The sequence below is a fragment of the Lissotriton vulgaris genome, chromosome 7, assembly GCF_964263255.1.
Source record: "Lissotriton vulgaris chromosome 7, aLisVul1.2, whole genome shotgun sequence".
Taxonomy (NCBI): domain Eukaryota; kingdom Metazoa; phylum Chordata; class Amphibia; order Caudata; family Salamandridae; genus Lissotriton; species Lissotriton vulgaris.
Genome location: NC_141695.1, coordinates 1,439,730,765 through 1,439,745,141, shown reverse-complemented (window position 1 = coordinate 1,439,745,141; position 14,377 = coordinate 1,439,730,765). Strand labels below are relative to the sequence as shown.

Genomic DNA, 14,377 nt, shown 5'->3' with positions numbered 1-14,377 from the left:
TCTGCAAAAAACATTGCATTTGAGTTATTGATGGGAAATCTACACCCAATGCGACAACATTTTTGTGTATTCTGAAATACACCTGCTGAGGAGCCTAGGAAATCCACATACTATGCTGCTGCAGGGCTTTCTTCCTTACTGTATGAATGTTGAATGCACAGAATTCTTGCTACAGCTTGTTGCAGACTTTTGGACACTTGGTGGCCGATTCATAAAGGGCCTCCGCACTCGTAGGGGGGGGGGGGACCAAACTCCTGCCGCGGGCCCCACAATGGGGAAACTGCAGTACAGTGGGCCCGCCACAAATGCAGACTGGGCCCTGTCTCTTTTGAGTGGAAGGAAGGATTAGATAACCTTTTCTATATGGCCAGAGTCTGTAGTGAGAGTCAATACCTGCAGTGAGGTGATTGGTCTGCACCTGCAGAGGAGTTGTTGCGACAAGAGAGTATCAAAGATCTGAAAGTTCCTATAAGTTTAATTTCTGACATCCATCTCTTGGAGACATAGACATTACATTATGAGAAAGATCCTTCTACCATTGGTATAGACAGTGTGTCAGTGGTGCTTTTGTACAGGTTTCAGGGCTAGAGTGCCCCTGTAGAATTATCCCAACAGTGACAGCCTTTTCCTGGAGGGTGGATAGGGGCCTTGGGTGACCAAAACGTTGGATGCACTGGAATTAGCCCAGGGTACAGCCATCAATGGGCCTGCAGCGTGTCTTCACATGGCCTAATCAGTATGTGGTTATTGCACAGTTCAGTACAGCTAGGCATACCAACCTCAGTGGGGTACTCAGGGCACCAAGGTAGGACTTTACTTCACTATCAATGGAGGGCCTTGCTCCTAACATTCACCCAGGTCAAGTGCAAGTTAGTATGCTAACCATTTATGAACTAGAGACTTCTGGCAAGCTAATTCTCAGGTGGACCCTTAGCGGGGTTATGGTGAGTGGACCTCACAGCAGCTCACATGTTCATTTACCACCTCAGTGCTGCCATCCTCGAGCCGGTGTAGGACACTTTTGAGTATTTACCACTGAGAGGGGGAGAGGCTTTATCGGGAAAAAGATCCGTAACAATACCTCTTCTGTGTTAGTGAACCACAAGCCCTGCATGAGTGAGGTGATGACCACTATTCCACCTGTGTCTCTGCATATGGCCATGATTGTGTATGCCCAGCTGCAACGTGTCGAAGTGTAAATGTACTTCACACTGGGGCACATGCTGAATATGTGCTGACAGTGAGTCATGTAACTATGATTTCCAGGATCCTGCTAATCAGATGAAGGCTTCAAATATAAATCTGAGGATGTTTGTTTGAGAGTGATTTATTTTTTTGCACACATTTCATGCACTGGGCAAGGGAAGTGTTAATGCTCATTAAACGGTCAGCGACAAACTATGTCATACCACCCACACTGGGGGTTGTGGGTCAAAACGCAAGTAAACTAGTGAAACCAAAATGGTGGGTAGAAAAAGGTGCACAAGATAGCAAAAAGAGAATTCTAAGACACTCAAATCAGGACAGTCCTAACTCAAACATGTAATCAAAAGTAGTTCTAATCCAAACAGTCCTGCAATCTAATTTGGAATACCAGAAAGTAGAGAAATCTTTGGATGACAACATTTCCCACTTCTGATTTTCTTGGCCCTACCACCCTTTGCTCAATAAACTGCGTGGCCAGAGCCTCAAGAAAGCAGCATGAGTTAAAAAGCAGCGAGGAGGAAATGAAGAATCTAGCAGCAAAAACAAACATAGTAGCAGAGTCCCTATGTTAGGCTGGTGTGGCTAAGAATTAACGGGGGACAGGGCCTCTCAACCCTGCCAGATGGGAGTTGCCCAAACTTCTCATCTCTGTCGCTGTGGTTGCTTCAGACTTTGTCCTGCACTACTGCAGAGATGTTGCCATGCTACAGAAGGTAGATGGAGAGTGCTGGTACATCTGTACAGTGGACCTGGCAAGGACACACAAGTTAATGTATCTCTAAGCTACCCTTTCAAGGGAGAAGGGATTGAGCGAGGGAGTCAGGCATTTATCCTGATTGCACAGATTTTTCACAGTGTTTGATAAAATTCAAAAACCTCAGACTGGAGACTAAACCACGGTTGTAGTAGGGGGAGTATATGAAGTGAATCAGGTACACAACAATTAGATTACATGCGGAGCACATTCAAGAGATCTTAAATGAAAAAGAGTTAGATTCTGAGTCAGACACATTAACCACCTCCACCATGGCTTTTTAGGGGTTGGTAGAAATTATTTGGAGTTAAGAAACTAAGTGAGACTAATCCCCATAAAAGGGGTAGTCCCCATAAAGTCAAACTGAAACATATCTGTGCTGCATCCCTCACATCTAGCTAACAAAGAATATAATATGAAATGGATATAGCCTGATAAAGAATTTGATGATCACAGGAAGGTTTCATCCATGTTTTACAGTTAAATACATTTGATGTGTCAACAGCTAACCCCAACATACTTATGACAGAAAGTTAAGGCAGTGCAGACTCACACACACATGCATCTTTTTATGGAATTCATCAAGGATAAAGTCAACGCCATAGGAACTCTAGGATACACCGAAAGGAATAGAGTAAAATGGACAGCAAGTGGCAGAAAATGAAATAGGTAATGTGTGCTGGTGATCAGTACTGAGTTCTCCGATGACACTGTGAGAAAATACAGCATTATGGGGAGGAAGACCAACTTAACACGAGTTAAACTAAGAATTTCCAGCCAATCATCCAATACATGTATTCAGCAATGAAAAGAAGTGCTGAAAGGGAGAAAGTCATGCACAGAGAGGAAGGGCCTTAAGTGCATTACAAAACTAATTAATCCTGCTCTGGAAATCTATAACATGAAAGCAGTGAGTGCCTCCTTGTACGGGTCTGAACTTTGGGGATTCTCAAATTTAAAGCAATTAACACTGGCGGAGAACAGGTTTCTACGCAGCTTAATTGGGGTTCCCCAAAGTACCCCAACCATTCCAATAGCCTACGATCTGGGGAGAAAGAAAATAGAGGATTTGGCACGGCTGCGACAGTTGTTATATTGGAGGAGGGTAATGACGACCCCTGAATTGTCCCATTATGCCACTGCCCTACGAGATGTTATTGGGGCAGATCGTTTTCATTGTATTCCCTGGCTGAAGGAACTAAGGGGTTTGTTAATTAAGTTGGAATTAGGTCATTTATGGAATAGACCCAATGATACAGGGTTCCCATCAAAGGTAACTCTGAAAAAAATATACTGGGACATGATCTGGTCGCTTGATTATAGTAATGGTCCCATTAATGGGCTGTCCGAACGTTTTCTTGATATCAAGCCTTTACCATCTTATGAGCCGTTTTGGGACATTATTGAACGGCCGTTTGATAGGAAACTGTATTTCCAATTTAGAATTGGGACCCTTCCTCTAAATATATTTACTAACAAATGGTCTCCAACTAAAGGTGACAAATGCCATCATTGCAAAACCATGCTCGAGAACATTTCCCATTTGATGTTTGTATGTCCCTTGTACGCAAACCCTCGTCGTAGGTGGTTAAAACCTGCGTGTTTAAATCTGGGCACCCGTAGATGTATGGAGGCGCTAAGAATCCTTGAAACAGACTGCACACCGTGCATTGCTATTGCAGTTGAAAATTTTTTGGGGTGGGCTTGGTCAATACGTGCCCGCGATATTCAGCGTTCCGTTGATGCTTAATTAATTATTGCCATAGAATTTTGTATGGATAAATTTTACTTAAATGTTAAATTGAATTGTTTTAATTTATGTTTATGAACTGTTTTAAATTGAACAAGACAGCTTAGTTTAATAAGATTTTAATATGAGGATTTTTAAACAAAAAATGTAGTATTTATTCATTGTAGGTTGCAACGTGGTGTAATGCTTTTATGACTTGCTGCCGAATAAAGCTTTGAAATTTGAATTTGGAATACAAAATAACATGGAAGTGGGTATAAATGTCCTCAGAATATCAGAGATCACAGATCAGGGGGTGTTAGAGTTCACATTAGGCAGGTTGCAGATAGTGCTCATTACGGTGCTATATATGGCAAAATTGTTGAGACAAGCAAGGCCATCCAATGGTTTGCAAATGAGGGATTGCTGCTGCAATTATTAAATTAAGCAAACTGGTGGCGATTCTTGAATTTAATCTGACTGCTAGTCTTACGGTCTATACAAGCACCTAGCTCAGCTTGTTTCTTAGGAACAAAGAATATCAGGTATGAAGGAGGGGACTTTGAGAGCCTTTGGAAACTGGTGGCCTTCTTATCCAGGCATGACTTTGCAGCTACAAAATATACTAGTGCCAGTTTCTACCATCTTATAAGACAGATTGTGTCTGCCTTCTGCTCTCTGAATTGTCTTGATATTTACTGTTTGAGCTCCTACCCCAATGAACTGGCCTTCATCTGCAGGACAGGTAGTGTTACAACAAAGTGGCTTTCATTGCACTGTGCACAGCAGGTTTTCAGAATGCAGACAGAAATATGACAGTTCTTATTGATATCCTATTGTCAAATCATGCTGTCAAAAATGGCATGCTCACGAGATTCCAAACTGTTAAAAGCCTGAATCCAAATGTACTCTCTTCATAATGGCCTCCTTAACATACTAACTTTCTTTTAGTATCTGGTGAGTAATGGGGCCTGATGACATCTTGGTGCCAACTACTTTTATATGATCTTTTTTCTACAGGTACGAGAGGGTTGGGGGAAAAAGCCCATTCACAAAAGTTCCCAGCTGCGCATGAATCAACCATGATCAATAGATGATGCCACTCCTATATAGAAATAAACACAGATACATCTATGAACAAGGATACATCTATAATAACAGAGGCAGCTCCTAACTGCAGGATATTGAGCAAGACTTTGGCAATTGTCAAGCTGCCTTTTTAAAGTTTTCGGGTGCACGCATTTATGTAGCGTCCTTGTTTGGAAAACAAGCACAAATTGTTCTACCTTCATTTTACTTGTACTTCTTCCATTAGTGTCTTCATGATACTATGGATGGGTTTGGCTCACAAGGAGCTCTGTGCTCAGTTGGCATTGGAAAGAATGCGGCTGTATTTTGTCTTTTCCCTTTTTCTTTGGCTATATAACGGCATACTTTTAAAGCTAGCATTATCAAGGCATCAAGATCCTTTGCCAGCATGTCCTTCAATTGGTGTCTTGGGAAAGCTTATTTGGCTTTTCCCATAGTGACTTAATCCACAGTCAATGAACTGAACCAAGAGGTTTAAGAGCCTCAATAAATCACTTCCACAGATCAAAAAGTATGAACAATTAGTGGATACAGTGTTTTTCTCTCACTTGAGCACACATTCTCATTCTTATTTTGACTCGCTCATTTAACTTTTCTGTTTGTTTCTAACACCCCCTCTGCATTTACCAGTATTTCACTTCTCCTGTTAACTGAATTGTAGGTATGGGTAACTTGAAAGATTATTTGGAACATTAAGCTTTCACTTACATGAGTAAACCGACTCACTATACTTTGAAAGCAGAGTCAAAGCCCCTTTGACTTTCTTAAAGGACTGACTCTACAAGATACTTGTGCCCCATGGAGCACACCATACATTCAGGACTGTCATCTTTAACTAGCACTTGGCAATGACACTGCCTTAAGCCTTATTACTCAACACCATTAATCAACACTGTCCTCAGGTCTTCCTAAAATTATCCTGTCATTCCACTCTATAGTGCTCCTCCTGGAAGTCCAGAAACCTTGATGGCTGGATGCTTCTGAGGTCTCAACACTAATGAGGGAGAAGGGGCGCATATAGGTCCATAATACAGGGCCCGATAAATACAATGTAGCACCGGAGGAGTATGCACTTCCTGTAGGGTGGGGAAAGAAGAGAAGGAGGCTAGGTTGGTCAACACCCTTACTCAGTAGTGGACTGTGGGTGTCTCCCAATTTGGTAAGTGGGGCACTCACACACCCATTTGGGTGTCATGCTTCATCATAGGGCTTACTCCTCATCAGGCCTGCGCTGCAATGGCTGACGGACACCCTATGAGGGGCTCTTTGTCGGAGATCTTTTTCCCAAGCCGTATAGGTGAGGTGCGTGTGAGGGGTATAGTGGTGTAGATGTGAGGTGATGTGAGGAGAAATAAAATGAGGCGAGGTGGTGCTCCAAAATTAATTTTAATCTGCGAGCCCACTTGTCTCAATTAAAACCAGAATAGGGATACCGCCGATTACAATGGTTGGAGACGTCGATATGTATGTAGTTATGGTCGACATGCTTCTTGCCCTATGTGTATAAAACACTTGGCAATTCTTCAGGACCTATCTTGATACACTATCTACATGTGTGGTTGGTTATGGTAATTTGAACCAATCACTCTGATGACCTTTCAATTATGTACCTTAATAATACGAATCATGGGACCAATCTAATGAGATTCAAAACAGAGAGAGAAAAACAACGGTACATGAATAAGGTATGCACATATAGTAATAATGCCTCCAGAATTAAATTAAAAACATGCCAGAAACACATGCTCAAGTGGTTAGTGCAGCTCAAGAGGTGCATGGCCAGACAAACATAATAAGCAGACTTGCGGCACAAGTGACATATACAAAACATACTGGTGTCATTGGTGGTAACCAACCAACGTAGGACATGGCACGATGGAACTCGCCCAATTCGGTTTCAAGTCACGCCTCATCAATAGTTAGGCAGAGCAACGATCATTACAAAAGTTAACGTCATGCTGGTTTTGAGAGAGAAAGGGGGAAGATAAGAACACAATGGGTATAAGTAAAGATGGAAGTCTGCCCAAGGATGAGCATCCTGTCAAAGTGGCATAGGTCTCTGGTGCCAAAAGAGGGGGGATGGGGGAGAGAAAGAGTGGTGTGGGGGGAGAACAGCGGGGACTGCTTATTTACAGTTTTCCTGTAAAACAGGTGCCGGGAACCCACCGCTTGCTCTGCCTCGTTGGGAGGAAGCGAGGTGTGTGAAGCCAGTGGGTTTAAGTAGCAGGGAAACAACCTGGAAGTGGAAGGTCATGGGACATGCGGCAGCAATCTTTGAATGGGGTTGAAGCTGCAAGCTCCCGGTTAAAGCGGTATTAGCCATCTTAGAACGAGAAATGTATTTGGCATCCACAGGTCGATACATATACGGCAGCCATCTTTGAACTTATAACGTGGAATGCGCATAGCAGCCAAAAGGTGGGTACTGTATTGGATGAGTCACGCATGCGCGTGCATGCGCTAAAGTATGCCCGCCCTCGTGGGACATCTTGAGGCCAAAGCCATTGGCAATGTAAAAAGGAGTGAGGGAAGCACCCAATTGACTGACATTATCGGTATGCAGGCCAAAGTCAGACAATCAGAGTGAGACACACAGACTATGCAGTGGAGTGATTTCAAGTGGGTGAAGTCCCGGCATTAGGATGCAAGTACTGACACCTCTACATGTGATAAATCCAGATGGAATGTCATGATAGTTATTAAGAGTCGAAGGAGGGAGTCCACATGGCCATAGCGACAGGGTCTGCATGAAGCCAGGCTTGGTTATTGTGGCAAAGTAGATCGTGTTCAAGGGATACTAAGTCCCCTCTGGTGCTGGCTAGTATCTGCAGTCAGTGACATCAACTGCATGCAGTGGGAATCAAGAGGGCAGATAGTGGGGGGAGGAAGCTTTAATTATTTACCTCCCCCACGGAATATCCTCAATGAGCCCATCTCTGTCGCAGGATAGTCTGAAAATCTATTGCTGCTCTCTCCTGAAGAGACCCTGTTTGCTAAGATTGGGGTGGCCCTGACTCACTGTCCACCTTAAGCTATCAGGTGCGTGTCCCTTCTCTGTGAAATATTTACAGTTTGGTAGTTAGTCTGTTGCAGCGTATCTTGCTTCGGTGCTCCATAATCCTGACCTTCACTGCCCTGGTTGTCATGCTAATTTACCTCTGTTTAAAAGGGCAGGTAATGGTGTAAATACAATTGTTGGTGTTGCAAGTGGTGTGAGACCTTTGGACCCTTCTAAAATTGGGTGACAGCTGTAGTTCTTTGGTTCTCTCAGTAAGAGGGCCCACAGAACACGAGCCACACGCTGAGTGACCTGTGACCGGAGGCAGACCCCATAAAGTTGGTTGGTTATTGTGGAAGGGATGTGTGTGGACCAAAAGGTCCTTCAAGTTGCTGGTACATTTGAACGCAAACCTGGGAGGGGCCAGTGCCAGGTTCCCTGCCGGTAGGATACCCCACTTCTTTCTAATGATTTGTTTAATCCTGTTTGAATGTGGGGTCAATGTCGTCACACAGGTCAGTTTGTCCTCCTCAGTTTTGGGTATATTCTCAGGTAAGGCCTCACTGTTATTGTTCCTGGTCCTCTTCCTGGCAGTGTTAATGCTATGTACCGGGTAATCCCTTTGTATTAGGTTGTGTGTGAGTTGTGATTCCACATCGTCATAATCCCTTGAGGTGCTGAAATTTCGCCTAAAGTGCAGGAACTGCCCAAACGGAAGGTTGTCCCTAAAAGCCTTTGGATGATGGCTCCCATACAGGAAAAAACTGTTACGGTCAGTTGGTTTTTTGTGGGCGGTGTTGTGTAATCTACCCCTCATCAGTGTTATCTCCAAGTCCAGAAATGGAATACGAGTGTCAGAGAGGGTGTCTGTGAAGCATGAGTACAGGTTGAGAGTGTTCAACCACCTACAGAACTCGTTACATGTCTGTACATCCCCCTTTCAGAATACCAAGATGTCGTCTGTGTACCTTCGCCATAGGAGTATGTTCTGAGAGAATGGGTTGGAGATGTCGAAAATGCACCTTGCCTCAAAGGCAGCCATGTACAGGCAGGTCAGGCTGGATGCAAAGGTGCTCCCCATCAATGTGCCTTTGTTTGGTGATGAAGTTGCCTTTTGAATTGAAAGAAGTTTTGGGTCAGTGCTAAAGAGGCCCATCCATAATGAAGCTGATCGGTGTGGGAGAGATCCAATCAACTGGCCACGGTGTTGTTTCCACAACCTCAAGTGTAGCCCCCTGTGGAATGTTTGTATATAGGGACTCCACATCAAGGGTCACTAGTAGTTGGCTCCTGGTCAGTGTCAATGGTATTGATATGTCTCAGGATGTCCTTGGTGTCCTGCAAGAATGATGGGGTCTTCTGGACCACTGGTTGGAGGAAGTGGTTGCAGAACCTGGAGAGGGTTTTGAGTAAAGAATGAATCCCGGAGACAATTGGCCATCCGGGTGGCGGAATCCAATTTTTATGGATCTTAGGAGTACGTAGAAGTAAGGGACCTTAGGGTCTTTCTTGACTAGGAAGTCTGCCTCTTTCTTACTGATCCATCCATCAGTCTCAGCAGTAGGAGGTGATACGAGTGTTTAAAACCCCATCAGGTCTTGATCAATGGGGGTATAATACTGGCGATTGAATAGTTGGGCCAAGCACTCCCTATCATAATCGCTAGTGGATAGGATCACAATGGCCCACCCTGTCTGCTGGTTTGATCGTGTTAGAGGTGTCATTAGCAATGGTAATAACTACTGTCGTTTCAACATAAGAGAGATTGTAGAAATATTGTTTCTTATTCCCCTTGGTTGCCTCCTTCATGACCACCTGCTCAATAGTGAGGATCTCGTGGGGAATTTGGCTGGCATGAGGAGTGAATTTAGAAGGGTTATGTAAACCCGAGTCATCCCGTGACTGTCCAGTTTGCCCTGGAAGAATGCTCTTAATCGTATCTACCTAAAGTACTGGTATAACTCACAGGACTCACAGAAGTCGTCCTGTTTGGGGGTAGGGACAAACCCAATTCTTTTTTCCAGGATGGGAGGGGTTACCCGTGTATTGAAAAGATAAGAGGAACAGCACAGAAGGATTTGTTAATGGTACGGGTAAGAGGCCAAGACGTTAAGAAGGAGTAAATGAGGCAAAGTGATTAAAGATATGGAGAACTCCAGCACAGGGTAATTTTTGGAATTAGACTGGCATTAAAAGATTGTTCAGTGAAGGAAGACAATCAGTGGTGAGAGGGTGAACGAAGTGGTTGAAGGTTGTTTCTGTGCACGAGATATTTAGTGTGTTTAGAGGGAAAACTTTAGTTTTTAACTACAACACCATATGGCATTGCGTAGCTTTGAAATCTGAACCTGTAATGATATTAATACATACTAAAGTGAACACTTTACCGTTTTAGTGTACCCCTGAAGAAAGGCTACAGAGAGCCTGAAATGTATTGGGTTTACGACATCCACTAATATTGATGATTTCTGTATACAACATGTTTTGGAAAAAGGCCTGGATAGGCATATCCGATTCAGAAGAAGCTTAAGTGTCTTTTGGAAAATTGGGGCCCCTGCCTAAAAGGATAAACCCTAGCAAGGTCTAGTATTTTTTTTGTAAAGGATAGATTGTACACACCGGGTTACGTGCACTTGTACTTTTGAGTAAACTAGACGTTGTATTTAGATAAATCAATATTCCACCAAGTAGCTTCTGTTAAGTGTTTTTATTTATATTTCATCTCTCTATTATTTTTTCTTAACTCTTATTTCATTTCTGTTTTTTATATAAACACATTTTTGTTATTTTTGTACAAAGATTTTTTACATATAATACATGACAATAGTTTCACATTAAATAATCCTTAAGATATTTGCACAGTTTATAGCTTCATTCCTTCAACACAGAATATATTCCCTTCAACGCGTTTCGGCCGTTCGCCTTCCTCAGGAATTCTGCATTTTCTTTTTTTATCAACAGTGGCTTTGCGTCTAGGACGTGGGCGCCCGAAATTTGGATAAGCGATATTTCTTAAAGACGTAATTAAAAGCAGGATTATTGCTTCCTGTTTTATTGCGTGGCTGCCTGAGGGCTCTTCTGCCGTATACAACCGGACGAGTGGCATGCCGTACAAGCCCATGAGGAACGAATTAGCCAAATATTAGAAGGCGAGTGTCAAAAGGCGATCCCATCCAGCCTCCAGAGATCGACCACGCCATTAAAACCTTCGCGAATAGAACAACACTCGGAGTCGAGTTATATATTCAGAGGTTTTCACCGCTACGACTTCAAAAGCTAACGATCGGAAGAGCAACAGCCCGGAGCTCCGGCAGAAGAGCCCTCAGGCAGCCTCGCAATAAAACAGGAAGCAATAATCCTGCTTTTAATTACGTCTTTAAGGAATATCGCTTATCCAAATTTCGGGCGCCCACGTCCTAGACGCAAAGCCACTGTTGATAAAAAAAGAAAATGCAGAATTCCTGAGGAAGGCGAACGGCCGAAACGCGTTGAAGGGAATATATTCTGTGTTGAAGGAATGAAGCTATAAACTGTGCAAATATTTTAAGGATTATTTAATGTGAAACTATTGTCATGTATTATATGTAAAAAATATTTGTACAAAAATAACAAAAATGTGTTTATATAAAAAACAGAAATGAAATAAGAGTTAAGAAAAAATAATAGAGAGATGAAATATAAATAAAAACACTTAACAGAAGCTACTTGGTGGAATATTGATTTATCTAAATACAACGTCTAGTTTACTCAAAAGTACAAGTGCACGTAACCCGGTGTGTACAATCTATTCTTTACAAAAAGAAGAAGCTTAAGTGTACAGACACCGCCTCACATGTGGCAGGAGGAACAAGTATAATAATTGGATAAAAATATTGAAGCTAACGGAATAAAGAGAACGGATTATGGACAAACTATGGACTACATTGTGAAAATGATTCATGGAGTATGCTGTGCGTCTGGATGAAGTGGCATGCTTCTTCTGTTGTTGTTGTAAATGTATTTACACGAGGCACTTAGGCAGGCCACGTGACCAAGGCTGCAAGCTTAATGGAGATAAAAGGACGAAAAAAGTAAAAATGAAAACGGTATTATGTATAAGAAAGGTGTGCACATGGCAAACCCCTTGTTGTGAAGGTACATAAACGACATCTTGGTATTCTGGAAGAGGGATGTACAGACATGATAACGAGTTCTGTAGGTGGGTGAACACTCTCAACCCGTACTTACGCTTCACAAACACCATCTTTGAAACTCGTATTCCATTTCTGGACGTGGAGATAACACTGACGGAGAGTAGATTACACACCACGGTCAGCAAAAAAACAACTGACCGTAACAGTTTATTACTGTATGGGAGTCATCATCCAAAGGCTCTTAGGGACAACCTTTTGTTTGGGCAGTTCCTGCGCCTTAGGCGTAATTGCAGCACCACCCGGGATTATGATGATGTGGCATCACAACTCGCACACAACCTAATAGAAAGGAATTACCCGGTACATAGTATTAAAACTGCCAGGAAGAGAGCCAGGACCAATAACAGGAAGGCCTTACCCAAGAAAAAACCCAAAACTGAGGAGGACATACTGACCTGTGTGATGACATTCCCCCACATTTAAACAGGATTAAACAAATCATTAGAAAGAACTGGGGTATCCTACAGACAGGGAACCTGCTAATGGCCTCTCCCAGGTTTGCATTCAAACGTACCTGCAACTTGAAGGACCTTTTGGTCCACACACGTCCCCGCCACAATAACCAACCAACTTCATGGGGTCTACCTCCAGTCACAGGTCACTCAGCGTGTGGCTCGTGTTCTGTGCATCCTCTTACTGAGAGAACCAAAGAACTACAGCTAACGCTCAATTTTAGATGGGTCCAAAGGACTCACAACATTTGCAACACCAACAATTGTATTTACACCATTACCTGCCCTTTTAAACAGAGGTAAATTAGCATGACAACCAGGGCAGTGAAGGTCAGGATTATGGAGCACCGAAACAACATACGCTGCAACAGACTAACTACCAAACTCTGTCAACATTTCACAGAGAAGGGACACACACCTGATAGCTTAAGATGGACAGTGATTGAGGCCCAACGCAATCTTAGCAAACAGGATCTCTCCAGGAGAGAGCAACGCTGGATTTTCATACTATCCTGCGACCGAGATAGGCTCAATGAGGATATTCCGTGGGGTGAAGTAAATAATTAGAGCCTCCTCCCCCCACTATCTGCCCTCTTGATTCCCACTGCATGCAGTTGATGTCACTGACTGTAGATACTAGCCACCACCAGCGGGGACTTAGTAACCCTTGAACACATTCTACTTTGCCACAATAACCAAACCTGGCTTCATACAGTCCCTGTCGTCATGGCCAGGTGGACTCCCTCCTTCGCCTCTTAAGTGTGATAACTATCATGACATCCTATCAGGATTTATCACATGTAGAGGTGTCAGGATTTACATCCCAATGCAGGGACTTCACCCACTTGGAATCACTCCACTGCTTGACCTGTGTGTCCCACTCTGATTGTCTGACTTCGGCCTACAGACTGATAATGTCGGTCAATTGGGTACTTCTCTCACCCCTTTTTACTTTGCCATACAGCCCCGTGACCAATCTTACCGTACCCAACTTTTGAATGCTATGCGCATTCCACGTTATAAGATGGCCGCCATAGCTTTAATCAACAGCTGTAAGCCTCCCATACATTTATTGACCTGTGGATGCCACAAGCATTCCATGTTCTAAGATGGCCGACACCGTTTTAACCGGGATTCGCAGCATCAACCCCCTTCAAAGAAGTCTGCAGCAATTCCCTTGACCTTCCACTTCCGGGTCATTTCTCTGCTACTTAAACCCACTGGCTTCACACACCTCGCTTCCTCCCAATGAGGCAGAGCGAGGGGTAGGTTCCCAGCACCTGATTTCCAGGAAAACTGTAAGTAAGCGGTCCCCGATTTTCTTCCACCTCCCCCCTTTCCTTCTTTCCCCTCTTTCTCTCTCTGTTTTGAATCTCATAAGGTTGGTCCCATGATTTATATTATTAAGGTACTTCATTGAAAGGTCATCAGAGTGATTGGTTAATTTTCCATAACCAACCACCCGTTTAGATAGCACATCAAGATAGGTCCTGAAAAATTGCCGAGTGATTTACACACATAGGGCAAGAAACATGTTGACCATGACTACACACATATAGACACCTTCGACCATTAAAATCAGCGGTATCCCTATTCTGGTTTTAATTGAGACGAGTGAGCTTGCAGATTGAAATTCATTTTGGAGCACTACCTCACCTCATTTTATTTCTCCTCATATCACCTCACATCTATACCACTAGGCCCCCCACACGCACCTCACCTATACGGCTTGGGAAAAGATCTCCGACACAGAGCCCCTCATAGGGTGCCCGTCAGGCATTGCAGCGCCGGCCTGACGAGGAGCAAGCCCTATGATGTAGCATGACACCCAAATGGGTGTGTGAGTGCCCCACTTCCCAAATTGGGAAACACCCACACTCCACTACGGAGTAAGGGTGTTGACCAACCTAGCCTCCTTCTCTTCTTTCTCCACCCTACAGGAACCGCCTACTCCTT

General features: G+C 43.5%; 1 protein-coding gene across 2 annotated transcripts in view; it reads right to left on the bottom strand.

The window, feature by feature from the left end:
• The window catches only part of L3MBTL1 (L3MBTL histone methyl-lysine binding protein 1), a 408,694-nt gene that overhangs the window by 101,603 nt on the left and 292,714 nt on the right, over window positions 1-14,377 (bottom strand). The gene's annotated exons all lie outside the window — the stretch shown is intronic.